At 37.9% G+C, this 21,888-nt stretch overlaps 1 protein-coding gene and 1 pseudogene across 2 annotated transcripts in view; one reads left to right on the forward strand and one right to left on the reverse strand.

Moving 5' to 3' along the window:
* The window catches only part of FRS2 (fibroblast growth factor receptor substrate 2), a 111,166-nt gene that overhangs the window by 58,862 nt on the left and 30,416 nt on the right, over nucleotides 1-21,888 (forward strand). The gene's annotated exons all lie outside the window — the stretch shown is intronic.
* On the reverse strand, nucleotides 11,624-12,787 carry LOC124501961 (hsc70-interacting protein-like; annotated as a pseudogene).

A 21,888-nucleotide genomic window follows, 5' to 3' on the forward strand; every position in this document is an offset into this window, starting at 1 on the left:
GTTTCATTCTATTCTTCCTTGGCTAGGACTCTTGTTTTAAATCATGAATAGATGTTGTATTGAAAGGCTTTTGTATAACTTCAGTGATGATTAAAATTTTTTCTCCTTAATCTATTAATGTAGTCAGTTACATTGATTTTCAGATTAGGTTAACTAAGTATTCCTGGGATAAACCCAATATAGTCAAGTATGGATTCTCTTTTTTCATAATTATTGGATCTGGTTTGCTTACATTTTGTTTGGGATTTTTAGTGTTCATGAGTCAGATTGGCTTTTAATTTTCTTTTCTTACATTATCCCTGTTGGATTTTCAACATATTGCTCACTCATTCATTCATCCTTTCATTCATTCATTTACTCATTCATAGAGCACATATAAGGGAAGAACAGAGAGAGAATCCACCCTGGCAGTGTGGAGCCTGATGCAGGGCTTGAACTCTTGAACCGTGAGATCATGACATGAGCAGAATCAAGAGTTGGATGGTTAACTGACTGAGCCATCCAGGCGCTCCTAACATCTTTCTTTTTAAATGTTAGTTGTGGTAAAAACACCTATCATAAAGTTTACCATCTTACCCATTTTTAAGTGTACAGTTTAGTAGTGTTAAGTATATTCACATTATTGTGCAACAAATCTACATAACTTTTTCATCTTGCAGAACTGAAACTCTATACCCATTAACCACTCTTCATCTCCCCCTCCCATCGTCCTGGCAACCACCATTCTACTTTCTATTTTTGTGAGTTTTACTGCTCTAGATACCTCATATAAGTGAAATCATACCGTATTTATCTTTTTGTGCCTGGCTTTTCACTTAGCATAATGTAGCATGTATCAAAATTTTCTTTTTAAGGCTGAATAATATACCATTGTGTGTATAAACATTTTGTTATCTGTTCATCTGCCAGTGGACAAGTATGTTGCTTCCACCTTCTGGCTGTTGTGAATAATGCTGCTATGAATATGTATGTACAGATATCTCTTCTACACCCTTTCAATTCTTTTGGATATAGACCCAGAAATGATACTGTTGATAATATGGTCATTTTATTTTTAATTTTTTGAGGAACTACAGTCCTGTTTTTTAATAGCAGCCACACCATTTACATTCCCACCAGCCATACACAAGTGTTCCAATTTCTCCGTATCCTTGCCAACACTTATTTTCTGTTTTTTTTTTTTTTTTTAATAGTAGCCATCCTAATGGTTGTGAAGTAATAGCTCACTATGGTTTTGATTTGCATTTCCTTAATGATTAGTGATGTTGATTCCTAATGATTATCTTTTCATATGCTTTTTGACCATTTGTATATTTCCTCTGGAGAAATGTCTGTTCAAATTCCATTGTCCATTTTTTAATCAGGTTACTCTAATAGTTATCATTGCTGTTGCCGAGTCATACGGGTTCTTTATGCTAGGTATTAACACTCTTACCAGATAACGTGATTGGCAAATATTTTCTCCTGTTCCATAGGTTGCCTTTTCAGGCTGTTAATTGTTTCTTTTGATGCATAGAAGCAGTGTCATTAAGCTTTACCTATGGTTTTTTGGCAAGAGTATTATACTTTTAGGTCTTATATTTAGATCTTTATTATGAGCTAATTTTTATATAAAGTGTAAGGTAAGGGTCCAAGTCCTTTCTTCTGCATGTGGATATCCAGTTTTCTCAGCACCATATGTTAAAACGACTGTCTTTTCCTCCACTAAATGGTGTTAGCATCCTTTGTCTTGGTTGCGTTTCGGTATGAATTAGAAAGTGGTGTTTTTTTCCATTCTCTAGAAGAATTTTTTTAAGGTTGTAATTGTTTGTTGTTCATTCACTGTTTGGTAGGACTATAAAACTATCTGGGCTTAATTTTCTTAGTGGAAGGATTTTGAACTGCAACTCTTTGATTTTGTAGTAATTGTTTTTCTGTTTACATTCTCTTTCATGTTTTTAAATGGTCAGTTGATTTTTTTGCCCTTTAAAAGTTGATATGTAGGGGCGCCTGGGTGGCTCAGTCAGTTAAGTGTCCCACTTTGGCTCAGGTCATGATCTCACGGTTCATGGGTTCGAGCCCCGCATCGGGCTCTGGGCTGACAGCTCAGAGCCTTGGAGCCTGCTTTGGATTCTGTGTCTTCCACCCTCTCTGCCCCTCCCCCACTAATGTTCTGTGTCTCTCTTTTTCTCAAAAGTAAATAAACATTAAAAAAATAAAAAAAAATATTCTGTGTGACAGAAGGATTCATAAAGCATTCCTTTTGTGTACTGAAGCATGATAGTCGTCTTCAGAAAAAGTCCTTGCTCAACTGACTTGTGAGCTGAATTAGCTGCTTTTTTCTGGCGTACCTTTTTTTTTTCCTTGAAAGAACTGGATAGGCAAACTGATTACTTGAACTTATGTATTTGATATTTGTTTTTCTCAAAAATGAACTGAGTGGGCCTAACACTTCAAGAAAAACAGCTGTATTTGTAGCCAGTGATTAAAAAAAAATTAAACTTTCAACTGAAATTTAGTATCTGGGGCGCCTGGGTGGCTCAGTTGGGTAAGCATCCGACTTTGGCTCAGGTCACAATCTCACGGTTTATGAGTTTGAGCCCCGTGTCAGGTTCTGTACTGCCAGCTCAACCTGGAGCCTGCTTCAGACTCTATGTCTCCCTCTTTCTCTGCTCGTCTCCCAGGGGCTTGCACTCTGTTTCTCTCTCAAAAATAAATAAACATTAGAAAAAAATTAAAGAGAAAGAATTTTGCAAAATTTGTATCTAACACCGGGAGCTTGATAGCTTCCCAGATACACCTAAAGACTTTTCTTGGGGCGCCTGGGTGACTCAGTCGGTTAAGCATTCAACTTCAAATTAGGTCATGATCTTACGGTTCGTGAGCTCGAGCCCCCCTTCAGGTGAGTATGAACCCCACTTTGGGTGAGCCCCACTTCTCTCTCCCTGGCTCTCTCTCTGCCCCTTGTGTGATTCTCTCTCTCTTTCTCTTTGCCCCTATCTCACTTGTGCCCTCTCTCTCTCTCAAAAAAAAAAATCAATCAGTAAACAAAAATAAAAATAGAAAAGGCTTTTCTTGTGAAGTGGTTAATGATAATAAAGAATGTGGTTTTCTTTTCTGTCATATTGTATTCTGAATTGTGTCAGTTTGGAATACCGGAATAACTCAGTGAATATTTTCCAGATGACCAATGTATAATGATACAAAATCACATATGGGTAAAAGTGCTAGATAAACCAATGAATTTTAATGCAATAGAACGTGAAAAGTTCATTGATATGGTTTTAGAAACCATAGCAGTAACTAGACTTCAGGAAACTACCATTTGTTAAGTTCAGGTGTAGCATCAGGACTAGCAACAGTTACTTGAAATAATTATTGAAATATTCACTTTCCCAGCTATATCTCTGTATGAGGCTAGATTTTCTTCATATACTTATATACTTTAACCAAAATAGTACATCACAGAATCAGTCATAAGAATCCAGCTGTCATCTATAAAGTTATACATTAAAGACATTTGCAAAACTATGTCTTATCAAAGATAAAACTTTTCTTATCAAGTTTTTAATTTTTTCCCATACAGATATTATTTATGTTAACATATCATAAGTTTATTATTCTTTTAATAAATTAATATATTAAACATTTTTCAGATTTAACTTCTAATTTGGTAAATATCAATAGATAAGAACCCAGTTGAAGGAAAACTCTGAAAAATTCTCAAATAATTTTTTTAAATGTTGTATTTATTTTTGAGAGAGAGAGAATGAGGGAGGGAGGGAGAATGAGTGGGGGAGGGGCAGAGAGAGAGGGAGACACAGATTCCGAAGCAGGCTCCAGGATCCGAGCTGTCAGCACAGAGCCTGATGCAGGGTTTGAACTCACAAACCACTAGATCATGACCCGAGCCGAAGTCAGATGCTTAACCGATTGAGCCACCCAGGTGCCCCTCAAAATAATTTTTAAAAGTGTAAAGGGATCCTGCAACCAAAAAGTTGGTGAACTGGTTGCTGACCTACAGATCACAATGATGTTTCATTTTTATTTCTGACATTATGCATTTGTCCTCCTTTTCCTTTTTCAAAAAAAAAGTGGTATCCCAATTTTATATTTAAAAAAATTCAGTCTCCGTTGTAGTTTTAAGATTATTTTCATAATCTGTTAAATGATGATAAATACATCTATAGTTGCATTAACTAATTTTAAAACTCCATAGGCCTAGTACAGTCTATTCATGAGTATATTTCTGTATTTTGTTATGCAAATTACCCCCAAATACTATAAAATTCAGTTAAAAATAGACCCTCCTGGAAGCAGTGACATCCCAGTAGTAAGAGTACACTTGGTTTCCAGATCTTGGTTTCTAATAAGTTCTGTACTAAAAGGAACCAGCGCTCCTTGGAGAAATGGCTGATTTAAGGACTGGGGCAAGAAATATATAGATCAGCTTAGAGCATCTTGTAGTGCCGAAAAGTAAGAATGTGCTTAAACAAACTCACAATGATGGCACTATGTCAAAGGGACATAGGAGCCAACTGAAAGAACTCCCAGTGGTCAAAGGTGGAATAATTTGAACAAGAATTGAAGTGTAAAGTTGTATTGGATTATAACCCAGAGTATAAAATAAGTATTCAAGGCTCCATATGGTATAAATAGGTTGTTGAATGAATGAATGAATGAATGAATAATGAAGAGACACATCTCCTGTGCAGAGTAACTCCAAGTAATTTGTGTTGATACTCCCATCTTCAACAAGGTGGAACATTACTCTCCACTCCTTGAGTGTGGGCTGTGCATAATGACTTCCTTTTAAAGAGTACACTAATGAAAGGAGATGGAGAGGAGTAACTACAGTGGAGAAATCTTATGAACACTACCTCAGACAGGTCAGTAGTGATAAGTCATATTGACAGTATGTTTCCAAGGATAACGCTGTGATGAAAGGCATTTTTTCTCCCTGGTCTTCTCCCAAAAACTCATAATGCCAATCTAATCATGAGAAAAACACCAAAGAAATTGCAGTAGACGGACATTCTACAAAATTCTTGACCAGTATTCCCCCAAACTGTCAAGGTCATCAAAAACAAGGAAAATCTGGGAAACTGTAGCCAAAAGGAGCCTAAAGGGATATAGCTAATTATAATAATGGTATCCTGAATAGGATCCTGCAACAAAAAAAAGCATATTCTATAAAAACCAAGGAAATTTGAATAAAGTATGGATTTTAGTTGATAATTACATATCTGTATTAGTTTATTAATTGTAACAAATGTACCATACTAATGTAAGGTATTATTAATATATAACACCAGATGTGGAGTCTATGGGAATTCTGTATTATCTTCTCAATTTTTATCCAAATCTGAAATTGTTCTAAAAAATAAGGTTTATTAAAAAAAACCAACTGAGTCCCTCAAGTATATTTTTAAACCCAGAAATCATGTACTTCACAACTTTTACCAGATTTTTTGCTCATTTTCACTCTTAAATACTATTACTCCTGGAGGCAACCCAAGTTTAAAAAAATCTAGTAAAAGAACAGTTTGCTTGAGGGTATTACATAATTGATTCTTATAAACAGACCTAACGTTTATTTTGTTGTATTTAATGCCAACTGAATGCCTACTCACAAATGTTAGAAGGTTGTATTTATTATGGTCTTAAGTCTTTTGTTATCATTTTAAGTTTTTAAGCTTCAAGCCAGTCAAAATTTTTGTTAAAAAATACTGACAATACGTTTGAATGTATAATTTATTACTTAAGAGTCCTTTCTTATTCGAGATAATCTTACCACATTTTAAATTAATTTTTTTGAGTGAAATTAACACACAATGTTACATTAGTTTTAATCTTAACACATTTTTAATAATTTAAAGAGAGATACTTGTTTCAAACAGTAATCTGTACCTCTCTTTGCAGAATAAATTTATCTTAGGCACTTGAATGGTGATTTTGGTGATCTTTTTATTACTAAAGCAAGTGTCACTGGGGCTGTATATTAGGAAAACAGTATTTATTGCCTCCAGCCCACCTATTTTCTTGTTGGAGGGTGGGGTGGAGAAGCATGTACTGGATATTTTCCCTTAACAGACATACTAGTTTTGACAAAATAAACATATTAATTTGTAGCATTTTAATTAAAAACTGAAAATGTGCATGGTAACAAAACCAATCTTAAACAATTGCAGCCTTATCAATAGGAGGAACTAAGCCTTACTTGGTTAGCTTAACCTTTGGTCTATTTATAGATGTAAGAAGAAAAAGTTGAGTTCTCTTTCCCTTTGAATTTTTAAGCAGATTTTTGAGTGAACTAGTGTAAAGAAAGAAAATATTTGAAGAAGCTAAATTAATAGCTAAATCATTTCACTAGCCTGTGATGTTCCAAACTCATGTTTTCCGCTTGTGTAATCATACTCCTCTTTTAGCAGAAATAACTACCAAGTAACAAGACCAAAGAAATACCAAATACTTAGACCAAAGATACTGGTATTGGAATTGTGTATTACGGGTAATTCAGGTGTTACTCAAAGAAAATACTAATCAATGTTTGGCATCTTTTAAGGTTAAAAATTAAAAGAGCTTGGGAAAGATTTAGAATCCGAAATCTAACATAAATCTAGAAGTCTATTCACCTTCACCCAGGTCTTTGCCAAGACTGTAAAACTTCAAGGAGTGACAATGCTTGGAGGAAATGATACAGATTGGGTAATGACTTTTAGGCCATTGACTTGCCCAGTTAGACTCTTTGGGCATCACATTTGCTATAAAAACTGCAACTCAAATGAGTCTTTGAATTTATGTAGTATGAAAAGGAGGACACCTGGTACCACCTAAGTCTTGTGCGTATACTTGCTCATTTTGACAGCCACTTCTAAGAGAAATTTTGTGCCACCATATGCTAAATTTTTAAGTTTATTTATTTTGAAAGAGCACACGCGTGAGTAGGGGAGGGGCAGAGGGAGAGAGCAAATCCCAAGCACGTCCTGTTCAGCAGGGAGCCCAATGCAGGGCTCCATCCCATGACTGCAAGATCACAGCCTGACCGGATATCAAGAGTTGGACGCTAAACCAACTGAGTCACACGGGCACCTCCCCCCCCCCCCATATGCTAAATTGTAAAGCATTTTTTATAAGGGCACCCTGGCTGACTCAGGCTGTAGAACATGTGACTCTTGATCTCAGGGTTGTGAGCTTGAGCCCCACGTTGGGCATAGAGATTACTTAAAGCATTTTTCACGAAATAACTGTCAGTGTTCAGACCAATAAGTAATACATTTTGAGCTCCACTTTAAAAAGTAATTTTTATAAATAAGTATTAAGTGGGGCACCTGGATGGCTCAGTCGGTTAAGCGTCTGACTTCAGCTCAGGTCATGATCGCGCACTTGGTGAGTTCGAGTCTTGTGTTGGGATCTGTGCTGACAGCTTAAAGCCTGGGAGCCTGCTTCGGGGTCTGTGTCTCCCTCTCTCTCTGCCCCTCCCCTGCGTGCACTCTGTCACTGTCTCTCAAAAAATAAAACGTTAACAAAAAAAGATTTTAAAAAACCTGCTAAAACAATAAATAACTATTAAGTTACATATGTTAATTAGTAAAATATAAGATTATTTGGTTGTAGTTTTATTAATATGTTTTTATGTTGAAGAAATTCAGGGGCAAAATTTATCAGTAAGTTATGTTGCAGTTTTGAAACATCTAGTACCTATTTATTCATTCATCTGAGTCATCTGATGACCATGTCTCTTTTCTCATAAGGTATTTTCTCCATTGGTTAGAATGTAATATATAATTACTGTATTGGAAACACCAGTAGCAACTTGTATCAGTTGGGGTTCTGGCAGAAAATAGGACACTGACAAGTGTAATCTAAAAGAATTCAGTGAAGGGATTATTTGCAGAGTGTAGGCAGGTTAAGGGAAAGGAGCAGGTAATGATGAAGCTGTTACTACTTCTAGGTCTTGAAAGGAACAGGGGAGGAAGTGTTTACCTGAACCGGCAAGAGCCATACTTACTGGAGAGGGTTGCCTGATAGAGGCCATCAGAAAAGCTTTAGCAGGCAATGGAGCCACAGCCAGTCTGTTCTGTTGGTGCTCCATGCAGGTCAGGCTCCTACAAAAAGAGTAGAGTGGCTCTGGAGGGTCAAATGGAAAATAGCCAGCATTGCATATAACTTTTAAACTCAGCCATAAAAACAAGTAAGCAAACAAACTGGGCTTTAAGAAAGAAGAAAAGAAAGAACATAGTAGTAGAAGTTATTTTTAAAAATTATTTTTAATGTTTATTTTTGAGAGAGAAAGAGACAGAGCGTGAGTGGGGGAGGGGCAGAGAGAGGGAGAGGTGCAGAATCCCAAACAGGCTCCAGGCTCTGAGCTGTCAGCACTGAGCCTGATGCAGGGCTCGAACTCACAAACCATGAGATCATGACCTGAGCCAAAGTTGGACGTTCAACTGACTGAACCACCCAGGCGCCCCAGTAGTAGAAGTTATAAAAACTCAGTTGGGAAGGTTTTAGTGACATTAAACAGGATTATTACAGCCAAAAATCAGCCATAAAATTCAGTTAAGCCTTAAAAGGTTTGTGTGTTTTTTTTTAATTTATTTATTATTTTGAGAGAGAGTGAGTGGGGGAGGGGTAGAGAGAGAGGGACACACAGAATCCCAAGAAGGCTCTGCACTGCGAGCAGAGCCTGATACAGGGCCTGAGCCCATGAAACTGAGATCATGATCTGAGTGGAAACCAGGAGTTGGTCGCTTAACCAACCGAGCCAGCCACTCAGACGCCCATTTTTTGTTTTTGTTTTTCTTTTTTTAAAGATTTTACTTTTTAAGATAATCTTTATGTTCTTAACATGGGGCTCAAACTCACAGCCCTGAGCTGAGATCAACAGTCTCATGTTCCACCAACTTAGCCAACCAGGTGTCCTCAATTTTTTTTTAATTGAGGTAAGTTAGTATATAATATATTAGTTTTAGGTGTGCAACATAATTTGATTATTTGTATACACTGTAGAGTTATCACCACAGTGAGTTTGGTGTCCCATCTGTTGCCATGTTTATGTGGGGTATCATGTTGATTGCAGATTTTAGCCATCTTTGCATTGTTGGAATAAATCCCACTTGACCATGATATATGATCCTTTGAATGTATTGTTGAATTCAGTTTGCTAATATTTTGTTGATGATTTTTGCATCTATGTTCATTATGGATATTGGCCTGTAACTTCCTTTTTTTTGTTGTGTCTTTGGTTTTGGTACAGCACAATGCTGGCCTTGTAAAATGAGTTTTGAAGCTTCTTTCCTCTTCAGCTTTTTGGGAGCTTGAAAATGGTGTTAAATCTAATTTGAATGTTTGGTAGAATTTACCAGTGAAGTCTAGTCCCGTACTTTTGTTTGTTGCAAGGTTTTCTATTACTGATTCAATCTTCTTACTAGTAATTGGTCTATTCGGATAGTTCTTTATGATTTCGTCTTGGAAGCTGTGTTTCTAAAATTTACCATTTCTTCTGTGTTATCCAGTTTGTTGGCTTATAATTGTCCATTGTAGTCTCTTATGATCCTTTGTATTTTTCTCTATTGTAACTTCTCTTTCTTTTCTGATTTTATTTCAGCCTTCTCTTTTTCTTGGTGACCCTAGGTAAAGGTTTTTCTGTCTTTTCAAAGAACTAGCTCTTAGTTTCATTGATCTTTTCTATCGTCGGTTTTTAGTCTGTAGTCCATTTATTTCCACTCTGATCTTTATTATTTTCTTCTACCAACTTTGAGCTTTGTTCTTTTTCTTTTTTTTCTAGTTCCTTGAGGTATAAAATTAGATTGATATTTCTTTTGTTTCCTGAAGGAGGCCTGGATCATTGTAAACTTTCCTGTTAGAACTGTTTCTGCTGCATCCCATAAATTGTAGATGGTTGAATTCCCATTTTCATTTGTCTCAAGGTATTTTTTCTTTTTTCTTTTATGTCTTCATTGACCCATTGGCTGTCGAGTAGCATGTTGTTTAATTGTCACAAATTTGTGATTTTTCCAGTTTTCTTCTTAACTGATTTCTAGTTTTATACCATGTAGTTGAAAAAGATGTTTGGTATTATTTCAGTCTTCTTAAATTTGTTGAGATTTGTTTTGTGGCCCACCATGTGATCTGTCTTAGAGAACGTTCCCTGTGCACTTGAGAATGTGTATTCTGCTGCTTTTGGGTAGAATGTTCTGTGTGTATCTATTAATCCATTTGGTCTAATGTGTCATTTAAGGGTGATGTTTCTTTTATTTTCTGTCTGGATGATCTATCCATTGATACAAGTGGGATATAAAATTCCCTGCTATTACTGTGTTGCCATCATTTCTGTCTTTAGACTTGTTAATAAATTTTCTCTTTATATTTAGGTGCTCCTATGCTAGTCCATGAATGTATATAAATGTTACATGCTGTTGTTGGATTGATCTCTATTATTATGTAATACTCTTTTATTATGCTTTTTGTTTTAAAGTCTGTTTTGTCTGATAGGAGTATGGCCATACCAGCCTTCTTTTTTTTTCCCACTTGCATGGAATATCTTTTTCATCTCATCACTTTTAGATCTGAAGTGAGTCTTTTGTAGGCAACATATAGATAAGTCTTTTAAAAAAATATCTATTTAGCCATTCTTTGTCTATGATTGGAGAATTTAGTTATTTTAAAGTAAATATTGGGGTGCCTGGGTGACTCAGTCATTTAGGCGTCCGACTCTTGATTTCGGCTCAGGTCACGATCTCACAGTTCACGGGATGGAGCTCCATGTCGGGCTCCGTGCTGAGAGTGCGGAGTCTGCTTGGGATTCTCTCTCTGCCTTTCCCTCACTTGTGAGCCTGTGCGCACATGCACGCACACTCTCTCTCTAAATAAATAAAAAAATAAAGTATTATTATTTTCTTGAAATGATGCGAAACGTTTCTTTTCTATATCAGACAAGAGCACGGCTAAGTAATCCAACGCTATTGCAGCATTATAAATATCATTCCTTCACCACACTATAAGATTTAAATGCATCTGCACAAGGGTGCATGCTGTATGAAAGGTGTAAGGTTGCCGTTGTCCTGCCAAGTCCTTCTGGTCCCTACCCAGGTCCTAGTGCAACACTTGGTGGTCCCAATGGTTTTATCAAAATAAATCATGTTTAAAAAATAAAGCATTTAAAAAGACAAGTAAAAATGCCTCAGTAACCATATATCCAACTCAGACTTCATCTGTTTAAATGTTCTGTTTGCCTCTTGCTAATAGACCTTTATTTCACTCAAACTGAGTAATAAGTCTTCCATACTGAAGTATGTTCCTTGCCCAATTAATCCAAAGGAAAAAAACCCCTCAAATGATTAGTAAAGAAAAATGTAGGGATTAACACACCCTTTTAATATGTTTTTAAATATTTTGAAGGTTTAAAAAGTATTTAAAGTTTCTAATTTCTGGTGGGAAAACATTATCTGAATAAATACCCGAATGGCAAACCACTGTAAGATGTTTCAGTTGCATGTGGGGCAGAGGGGTAGGAATTCTCTTCATAGCATCCCAGCTTTGTCCACGAGAAGGTCAGAGGTACACTGGTTTATATTATTGTGACATTTGCCAGGTGATCTAAGTTGCTTTTGCTTCAGCAAGGGCTTGATTTGTCAGAAGGGCATTATGCTTGACCTCTGAATTTGGCTGACAATTTACTGATGAGATTCATAACCTGGGCCACATCCTAGAAGGCCGCCATAACTTCTAGATCCTACGTGGCTGTGAGAACCTCTGGATCACTTAGACTTACATTAAGCCCAGGCATTCCTGCCATTCCAGGCATTCCTCCAGAAAAATTACCAGGCATTCCTGCCATTCCAGGCATTCCTTCAGAAAAATTACCTGGCATCCCCCCCAGGAAAGCCACCTGGGAAAGAAGCTCTGGCTTCTTCCTCCCTCTGGGTGCTCTCTTGTTCTCTCCGAGCCTTCTTAACCCTTTCTGTTCTTTCTTTGATTTCTTGTTCTTTGTGTTTTCACTAATACTTTATCTAACGTTCAGCAGTTTTCGGGGTCCTCGGTTGAACTTCTTTCAGCATTGCACTAGCATCTTCATCTTAATCTAGTTAACAAACAAGGGCGAGGTCACATGCTGCTTCTTCCCAGTGGCCCAGAAGTCTGCGTGCTTTCCATCACCACTTGAGAGGCTGAGCTGAATCAGGATTTATTTCAATAGCTCTGTCACAGTCTTGGATGGCAGCATCTGGCTTCTGTAATTTGATGAAGACACTGGCTCTCTTGGCATGCACAATGCCCAAGCGAGGATTCAACTTAAAGGCATGTGTGAACAAGTCAGTGGCTTTCTGTAGTTCACTGTTGTTCAGGGCTTCAGTGGAAGCCACTTTTTTATCATTTGCCTGATCCGTCATTTCCTCGGTTATCTCTACATTTTCATTTCCCATTTTTTGAGAGGCATCAGTATCTGGTTCAGTCACACCTTCATTGTCAATTTCTAGATCACTTTTCCTTACTTGATGGTTCATCTATCTTTATGTTTTCCTCCACCTTCTTACTATGATTTTTCTTCCTTCATACTGTCTTCTGACTTAGTTTTTTGAGTAGCAGATGGTATTTTACCCCCCATGCTCTCCATCCGCTCCCGCAGGAAGCGCATTGCCTCAGTTTGCAGAACACTTGGATCCTGTTTATACATTTTCACGAAGGCCTGGAGCTCGTGCACTTTGTGGGGGTCCATGGTCGAGAGGCCGTGGCAGGTGGCAGGTGTGGCTGAGGTTGTGGCTGCTGCTACTAGCTCAGCATGACCGTGTGGAAGGGCTAAAGGAATTATTGACAGATATGTATTTATTGCTATTTTGTTCATTGTTTTCTGGCTGTTTTTGTAGTTCCTCTCTCTTCTTTTCATCTTCTCTTGCTCTCTTGCGTTTTGATGCCTTTCTTTAGTGTTATGTTTAGAGGTTTTTTTTCATTATCTTCTGTGGATTATAGATTTTTGCTTTGTGGTTACCATGTGGTTCATATAGAGCAGCATTTAACAGTATTTTAAGTTGGTAGCAATCTTAAATTTGAATGCATTCCGAAACTCTACAGTTTTGCTTCTCCTTCCCTACATTTTGTGTTTTTGATGTTGAATTTTATATCTTTTTATTTTGTGTATCCCTCAACCATTAATAGTTCTAATTAAATTTACTACTTTTGTCTTTTAACCTTCATTCTAACTTGTAAGTGGCTGATCTACCAACTTTACTATATATTTACCTTTACCAATGAGATTTTTACTTTTTTTTTTTTAAGATTTTTATTTTTAAGTAATCTCTACACCCAATGTGGTGCTTGAACTTACAACCCCCAAGATCAGGTGTTACATACTCTATGGACTGAGCCAGCCAGGCACCCCAAATTTTTACTTTGTGTTTTCTTATTAGTTATTGCCTTTTCTTTTCAGCTGAAGGAAGTCCCTTTAACATTTCTTGTAAGGCTGGTTTAGCTTTTGCTTGTCTGGAAAATTTGTTACCTCTTCTTCAATCTGAATGACCTTGCTGCGTAGAATATTCCTTGTGGGAAGTTTTTTCCTTTCAGCACTTTGAATATACCATGCCACTTCCTTTGGCTCGCAAAATTTCTGCTGAAAGTTCAGTCTCATGAGGGTTCCTTCATAGGTAACATGTTGTTTTTCTATTACTACGTTTAATTATCTTTAACTTTTGCCATCTTAATTATAATGTGTCTTGGTGCCAATCCCTTTGGGTTCATCTTATTTGGAACTCTGTGCCTCCTGTACCTGAATGTCTCTTTCCTTTGCCACGGTAGGGAAACTTTCAGCCATTATTTCTTCAAATAAGTTTTCTGCCCCTTTTTCTTTCTTCTTCTGGGACCTTTTTTTTTTTTTTTAAACTTTTTTTTAGGTTTATTTACATTTGAGAGAGAGAGACAGAGCATGAGCAGGAAGGGACAGAGAGAGGGAGACACAGACTCCAAAGGAGGCTCCAGGCCCTGAGCTGTCAGCACAGAGCCTGTTGTGGGGCTCGAACCCACAAACTGTGAGATTATAGCCTGAGCCAAAGTTGGATGCTTAAACTGACTGAGCCACTCAGGTGCCCCAGGATCTTTTTTTTTTTTTTAATTTGTTAATGTGCATTTACTTTTGAGTGAGAGAGTGCAACAGTATGAGTGGGGGAGGGACAGAAAGAGAAGGAGACAGAATCTGAGGCAGGCTCCAGGCTCCGAGCTGTCAGCACAGAGCTTGACACAGGGCTTGAGCCCATGAACCATGAGATCATGACCTGAGGCGAAGTCGGGTGCTTAACCAACTGAGCCACCCAGGCGCCCTGCCCTGGGACCTTTATAATACAAATGTTGGTTTGCTTGATTTTGTCTTATAGGTCCTTTAAGTTGTCTTTACTTTTAATTTATTCATAGATTGATTGACTGCTGCTCTATTTGGGTGAGTTCCACTACCCTGTCTCGCAGGTCACTGATCCTTTCTTTGCCTTCATCTAGTCTGCTGTTGGACCCTTCTAGTGTATTTTTCAGTTCATTTATATTCAGCTGGGTAACATCCATCTGATACTTTCTTACATTTTCCATCTCTTTATAGAAGTTCTCATTGTGTTCATCCATTCTTCTCTTGATTGGTGAGCTTATGACCAGTACTTTGAACCCTTTATCAGATAGATTATCTTATTTATCTCTGTTTCATTAAGGTCTTTCCTGGGATTTTATCTTGTTCTTTCATTTGGAACATATTCCTCTGTTTCCTCATTTTGCTTGTCTTTCTGTATTTGTTTCTATTTATTAGGTAAATCACCTTTCTTTCCAAGTCTTGAAGGAGTGGCCTTGTGTAGACAATGAACCTAGATGAGCCTATTGTTCAGCCTTGCTCTAGCTCTTGGTTGTTTCTCAAACCTTTGTGATTGTCTGAGTAGCCTGATTTATTCTTCAAAGGTCCCAGTTGATGAGAATGTGCCAAGACCTGCCAGTGTTACAAGGGAGTGATCTCAATCAGTACCTGGTTTCAGGCTGATTGGAAGCCAGATCTGTAGGCTTTTAATGTATGCAAATACATACAGTCCTGTGGGACTACAATTATAAACCCTGCTGACTTCTGGACCAGCAGATCTGGAGGTGTCCCTTGGGTGTGGCAAACCTGAAGCCTGTACCTACTGGTCCTGGGGATGTGTTTCTGTTTGCTGTCTTTGCAGTACCCCTGGTGTAATAACCTGTCTAGAACTAACTGTTTTTCTGATTTTTATAGTGCTGTGGAGCCCAGAAATGCAAGCCCCTTTAGTAACCAGGGCCAAGTGATCAAGTGGTGTCCCCTATGTGGACTATGCTCACCATGGGTTTTAGAGAGGCTGAGGAGTGCCGGGGTCAGAGTAAGCCTTAGTGAGGCAAGGAAAGAGTTTTGGGGGGGTGGGGGAATGCCTGTGGCCTTGGCAAGGCTGTGTCTGCATGTGCCCACCTGCAGTAGTAACATAGAGGGAGAGTACAAAAATGGTACTTGCTGGTACTTCCCTCCCCAAAGAAACTCCCAGCTGGTCCTTGCTCCTTTAGCAGATACTTTTAAGATCAGTGAATAAATCTTCGTATATTATCCAGTTACCTCTCAAACTACTGCTTACTTTTGCACTGGGTCTAGGGATAAGTGAGTCCACACACAAACCCCTCAAAAGGAGTATCTAGGATCCATACAGCTCCCCAGATCCCCTGGACATAAACCTTCTTGGTTTCCAAAGCCAGATATTTTTATCCCTCTGTTGTAGGTCCACACTTCAGGGAGAGGCTCTGGTCTGTGAGATCCCTCCCTATTGTAGGTGGTTGTAGTGGGGTTGAGGAGGTAAGACCATGTTTCTGCCTCACTTACCTATCTTGATGTGGCCCTTTTATCCCTTATGGAGGGAGCTGTTCAGATGGCTAGTTTTCAGTTCTTCTTTAGTGGGAATTGTTTCATATGTAGCTGTAGATTTTGTGTGTCTATGGGAGGAAATAAGTTCAGGCTCTTCCTATGCCACCATCTTGGATCACCTCCTAAAAGTTTTTATTTCATATTAAATGTTTTACTTTGGACTCACAAGGTTAGGGGCACCTGGGTGGCTCAGTCCGTTAAGCGTCTGACTTCAGCTCAGGTCATGATCTCGCAGTTCCTGAGTTCAAGCCCCATGTTGGGCTCTGTGCTGACAGCTCAGAGCCTAGAGCCTGCTTCAGATTCTGTGTCTCCCTCTCTCTCTGCCCCTCCTCTGCTTGAGTTCTGTCTGTCTCTCTCTCAAAAATAAATAAACATAAAAAAACCAGACACGTAATGGACTCACACAGTTAAAGATGCCTTTCTCTTTTTTATGTGTTTTACTTAGGATTAACTGAATATGATTTTTAAAACTCCATGGAGTCATTACTTTATATTTCTAAATATATAAGAGCTTTTTTGTTGAATCAATCCCTTTGTTCCTTTTAGTGCAAATATTTCAGATTTAGTTTAGTCCTTGAATTACTTCAGTTGAAAGAAAGCTCAAAGTCATCTCATCAACTTTTTGACCAGTAGTGGAATCTACTGAACATTGCCAATGACTGGTAACTCAGTTCTTTGTTAGATGAGATATGTTTTATTCTCGCTGACTTCTTATGTTTTGGTTCTTACTGTTTTGGTTCAATTTCTATTTCAGGAGGAAGTCAAGTCCGTTATTCCATGAAACAGACAGAAATTTGAAGATAGCTGATTGTTTCTACTCTGCTTTTCCTTACTGCTAAATATTCATTTCTTTCTTTTTTTTTTTAAATTTTTTTAATATTTATTTTTGAGAAAGAGTGCGAGCAGGGGAGGGACACAGAGAGAGGGAGACACAGAATCTGAAGCAGGCTCCAGGCCCTGAGCTGTCAGCACAGAGCCCGACGCAGGGCTCGAACCCATGAACCGTGAGATCATAACCTGAGCTGAAGTCGGATGCTTAACCAACTGAGCCACCCAGGCGCCCCATAAATATTCTTTTCTTTAAGTTAGCTTTCCATGGTTTTTGCAATCTTACCAATGAGACACTTTTTCTTATCCCGTGTCATCTTAAATCATTCTCTTCCCTAGGCTTTTGTATAGCATACTCTTGGAGATATTCTTATGGGTTCTTGGACAGTGCCTATCCAGCTCTTTTGTGGACTTCTCTTCCCTGCAGTTCCCTTAAATATTGGTTTAATTTTTCTGTTTCTGTAGGTTTAACTTTTCTTCTCACTGGGCAGTCTCATCTTGTCCCATGCTTTGCATCCATAAGATGACCCAGATTTGTATCTCCAACTCAGATCTTTTTTCCACCTCCATACCTGTATTTCTGTTTGCCTGTTGGCCATTTCCACTTGGATATCTCATAGGCATCACAGTGCATTCAAAATTGCTTAATCTTGTGTCCTTCCTGTGTTCCCCAGCTCAGTGAGTGTACTGTCACCTGAATGAAAATGTGAGTGCATTCCTTGAATCTTGCTTTCCTTCCCAGTTTAATCAATCATCACATATTACTGATGCTAACATTTACGTTTTGCTCTAATCCGTCTTCCTCTATTTTCAGAGAGATTAAAGAAGAATTCAGATTTCTGGGGGTGCCTGGATGGCTCAGTCGGTTAAGTGTCTGACTCTTGATCTCCCCTCAGGTTGTGATCTCATGGTTTGTAAGATGGAGCCCTTGTTGGACTCTGTACTGACAGCATAGAATCTGCCTGGGTTTCTCTCTCTCCCTCTCCCTGCTCCTCCCCAGCCGGCGCGTGCGCGCGCGCTCTCTCTCTCTCTCTCTTTCTCAAAAAATAAATAAACTAAAAAAACAAAACAAAACAAAAAACAAACAAAACCAAACCCAAAACAAAAAGAATTGAGATTTCTGTTGTCCTAAAGCCCATGATATTTTCATTTTATCATGCTGCCTTGCTGGCATTATCAGAGATTCATACTGCCTTCTGCTAGAGGAATTTAAAATGCTAAAAACAAAGCCTTTTATTTTAGGTTCTGATATGGTATTTTAAAACATATTAGGATAGTAGAGCTGTTGTAGGCCATTTATCAATTATATGAGAATTAAAGTCTTGCTTTAGCTGCATTCTGCCTTATATTTAGCAGAGTTCATAATTTCAGAGAATTCAGATTTGGAATTTACATGTGGAAAAAAAACTTTTTTAGATTTATTTATTTATTTATTTTAGAGAGAGAGAGCAAGCGCGAGCTGGGAAGGGGCAGAGAGGGGAGAGAGGGAGACACAGAATCTGAAGCAAGCTCCAGGCTCCCAGCTGTAAGCACAGAGCCTGATGTGGGGCTCAAACCCACCAACCTGTGAGATCATGACCTGAAATGAAGTTGGATACTCAACTACTGAGTCACCCAGGTGCCCGTGCATGTGGAAAAATTTCAAGACTTTGATCAGAATGTCATATGTACATAATTATATGAGACTAATATTCTTTGTAGCTAACTGTTGAATTAAGTTTACAGATTTTTATGTTTATTTTAAAATTTTTTTTTAATGTTTATTTTTGAGAGAGAGAGAGAGAGAGAGAGAGAGACAGAACATGAGTCGGGGAGGGGCAGAGAGAGAGGGAGACACAGAATTCAAAGCAGGCTCCAGGTCTGAGCTGTCAGCACAGAGCCCGATGAGGGGCTCGAACTCACAGACTGCGAGATTATGACCTGAGCCAAAGTTGAATGCTCAATTGACTGAGCCACCCAGGCGCCCCTTTATGTATTTTTTTAATGTTTGTTGTAGAGAGAGAGGGAGAGCACAAGTGCAAGTGGGGGAAGGGCAGGGAGAGAGGACAGAGAGGATTTGAAGTGCTTTGTGCTAACAGCAGAGAGCCTCATGTGGGGCTCGAACTCATGAACTGTGAGATCATGACTTGAGCCGAAGTTGGATGCTTACCTGACTGAGCCACCCACGTAGCCCTAGATTTCTTTTTTAAAAGGGAATTAGCATAGATAGCTTTTCAGCCAGTACTGGTGAAAAAATATTATGAAAGTGAGACAGGGTAAAACATCTTAGAAATTCTCACTGTTTTTGGGATGCCTGGGTGGCCCAGTTGATTAAGCATCAACATGATTTCAGCTTAAGTCATCGTCTTATGGTTGTGAGATTGAGCCCTGCCTAGGGCTTTGCACTGAATGTGGAGCCTGCTTGGGATTCTCTCTCTTCCTCACTCTCTGCCCCTCCCTAGCTCATGCTGTCTCTCTCAAAATAAATAAATAAACATTAAAAAAAGAAATTCTCACTGTTTTCTGTAGATATTTGCTTTCTCCACATTTGCTTTTAAAAAAGGAAGAAATAGTCTCATCATTGCTTTAAAATTATGTTTTATCATAAGAGTGCTCAGAGGGAATATCCCCAGTGATCTTAGCTATACTTTTGAATATAGCTCTTTGGCATTATGTTCACCTTGGTTGATCGATATCTCGAGTTTAAAATCAAGGTACAACTGAAGGAAAACAAACAATGGAAGCTCTAGGGAAAAAGTGCATATTGTCTTTGTTAAAGTGGTAGACAAGAAAACTAAAAATTCAAAATTTGGCTTTCAATGAAATTTTGATTAATTTTTTCACTTCATTTCCCTATTTGAAGAATGAAGAAAATAGTTCCCAGCAGTCTTCACTGAAAGATTGTTCTCTAGACAAATATTTATCAAGGCTCAAAAGAACATTGGGTCTTGGACACTCTGAAATCCGTGATTATAACTGTCTTCTAGCATCTGGGAAAAGCAAAGCAAAGAGATTTTAACATACTTCTCTTGTTCTTCTTACTGTTCTTAAGTAGAGGAGAAATACCTAAAGAGCGCACCATGGTACTGAAGAATGTTTCTAGAAGCTCTCAGTGGGTAGTTGTGTACCAGATGTCCAACTGCGTTTTTTTTTTAAAGATTTTATTTTTTTAAGTAATCTCTACATCCAGTGTGGGGCTTGAACTCATAGCCCTGAGATCAAGAGTTGCATGCTCCACCAGCTGAGCCAGGAAGGTTCCCCCAACTGCATTATTTTTGTTTGGAATAAACCCAAGCTATACATCTCCATAAATTCTTAGTATTGTGGGGGCCCTTCAGGACATTCCCCTAAGACGTGAATTCTGATTACAACTTTGCTGGCCGTGAGCACCTTTAGCCTCAGAGTGGATGTTAAGTTCTGTGTATTGGCAGGTTTCCAACATTTACTAATTGGGTTATGCCTACTTAAATACTCCTGGCAGTTTCCCTTGGCCACTACATTCTCCACACTCTGCCCTAACCTGTTTTGTATATAGTCTGCTTTTGGGCTCTGCCTAGACATTTATAGCTTTTCTTTCACAAGAAGTCTTAATAAAGTATTGATTTGTATATTCTTTAGTTAGTAATTTGTTGATTATAAAAGTAATTCACACTGTAGAAAATACAAAGAGAAAAATGTGCTTTTCATCCTACCATCGGTGAACCAAATATTAATACTTTAGTGTGTTTTAATGTAGTGTTTTTTTCTGGATGCATGTATTTTGTGTAGGTGTGGGAGAAAGAAAAATAAGTGTGGATGTTATTTTTTAAAATGAGAAGCCTCTTATTTTGCTACTGGGCACAAAGAGTAACTTTAAAAAAAAAAAACCCTTTTTTTTTTCTGGAACAATTTTAGAATCACAGAAAAGTTGAAAAGATACTGCAGAGATTCTCATATACCCTTTACATGGCTTTCCCTGACGTTAATCTTTTTTATTTTTTTTAAGTTTATTTTATTTATTTACTTAGAGAGAGAGAAAGAAAGAGAGAATCCCAAGCAGGCTCCTCACTGTCAGCGCAGAGCCCGATGTAGGGCTTGAACTCAGAAACCATGAGCTATGACCTGAGGTGAAATCAAGAGTTGGATGCTTAACCAGCTGAGCCACCCAGTCTCCCCTTCCCTAATGTTAATCTCATATAGTTACTGTGACACATATTTCAAAACTAAGAAATTAACAATACTGTTAACTACAGACTTTATTTGGATTTCCCCAGTTTATCCACGAATGTCCTTTTTCTGTTCCAGAATCCAATCCAGGATACCATATTGCATTTTAAAAGAACAGATCTGTTCTTTCTTTCCTGCTTAACTTTATACCATGAACATTTTTTGGTCATTAAATGTTCTTTAAACAATGCTTATTAATGGCCCCATACGTGGATAGATGTACTCTGATGTAACTATTTCTGGTTAACTTTGTGGTGGGGGGCATTTTGGGATGTTGGGGAGTGTTAGAAAACACATATATCAACCATTTTTATTAATGGTGTACTTGAATCAGATAATTTTAATGCTAGATTATAGCAGTAATTTTGAATGCATTGCTCTAAAAGTGGAAAATAAATAATCAAGTTTATTTTCCTTTGAGGTTATGTTTAAGAGCATTTAGATTGAGTTAAATGCAGAATCTGATGAGCTGTTCATGAAGCAGTTTGTTTTGAGGGTTATTTAGAGTTGCTTGGCATTTGGCTAACCTTACTTTAAGTAGATTATGTGTATACATTCTGTGTACACACAGTCAATATTTAGGCTTTTAATAGGAGTCTTGTACTAGCATGATATCCACCTGTGTTTGGAAATACAGATTTATGGTATATTCCACTTACATATTCAGTTTTTCAAATTACCACTTTATTTCCTTTCATTAATGTTTATTTAGTTCTAGGTTAAGCATATAATATAAAAAGCGAAGATGCCTAGAGATTCTCTTGCAATGTTGCATCATTTTATGGATATTTATTGCTTGATTGATACTGAATAAGTTGCATATTTCACATGATGTCTGAAGTTAGAGTGGCTTGCATTTAGTGTTTTGTTTTAAAGAATAAAGCCAAATGCTTTTTAAGAACCATTATTAAGCAAAATGCTGTAAAATTGATACTTAGATTTTACCTCTTGCTGTTGCTCAGTTTAGTAAAATGTCATAGGTTAAATATTATGCTAGAGTTCGATCTAGGCTA

Source organism: Lynx rufus, unplaced genomic scaffold (genome assembly GCF_022079265.1).
Source record: "Lynx rufus isolate CCGP_SWC_20201006 ecotype Redwood Valley unplaced genomic scaffold, mLynRuf1.p SCAF_7, whole genome shotgun sequence".
Taxonomy (NCBI): domain Eukaryota; kingdom Metazoa; phylum Chordata; class Mammalia; order Carnivora; family Felidae; genus Lynx; species Lynx rufus.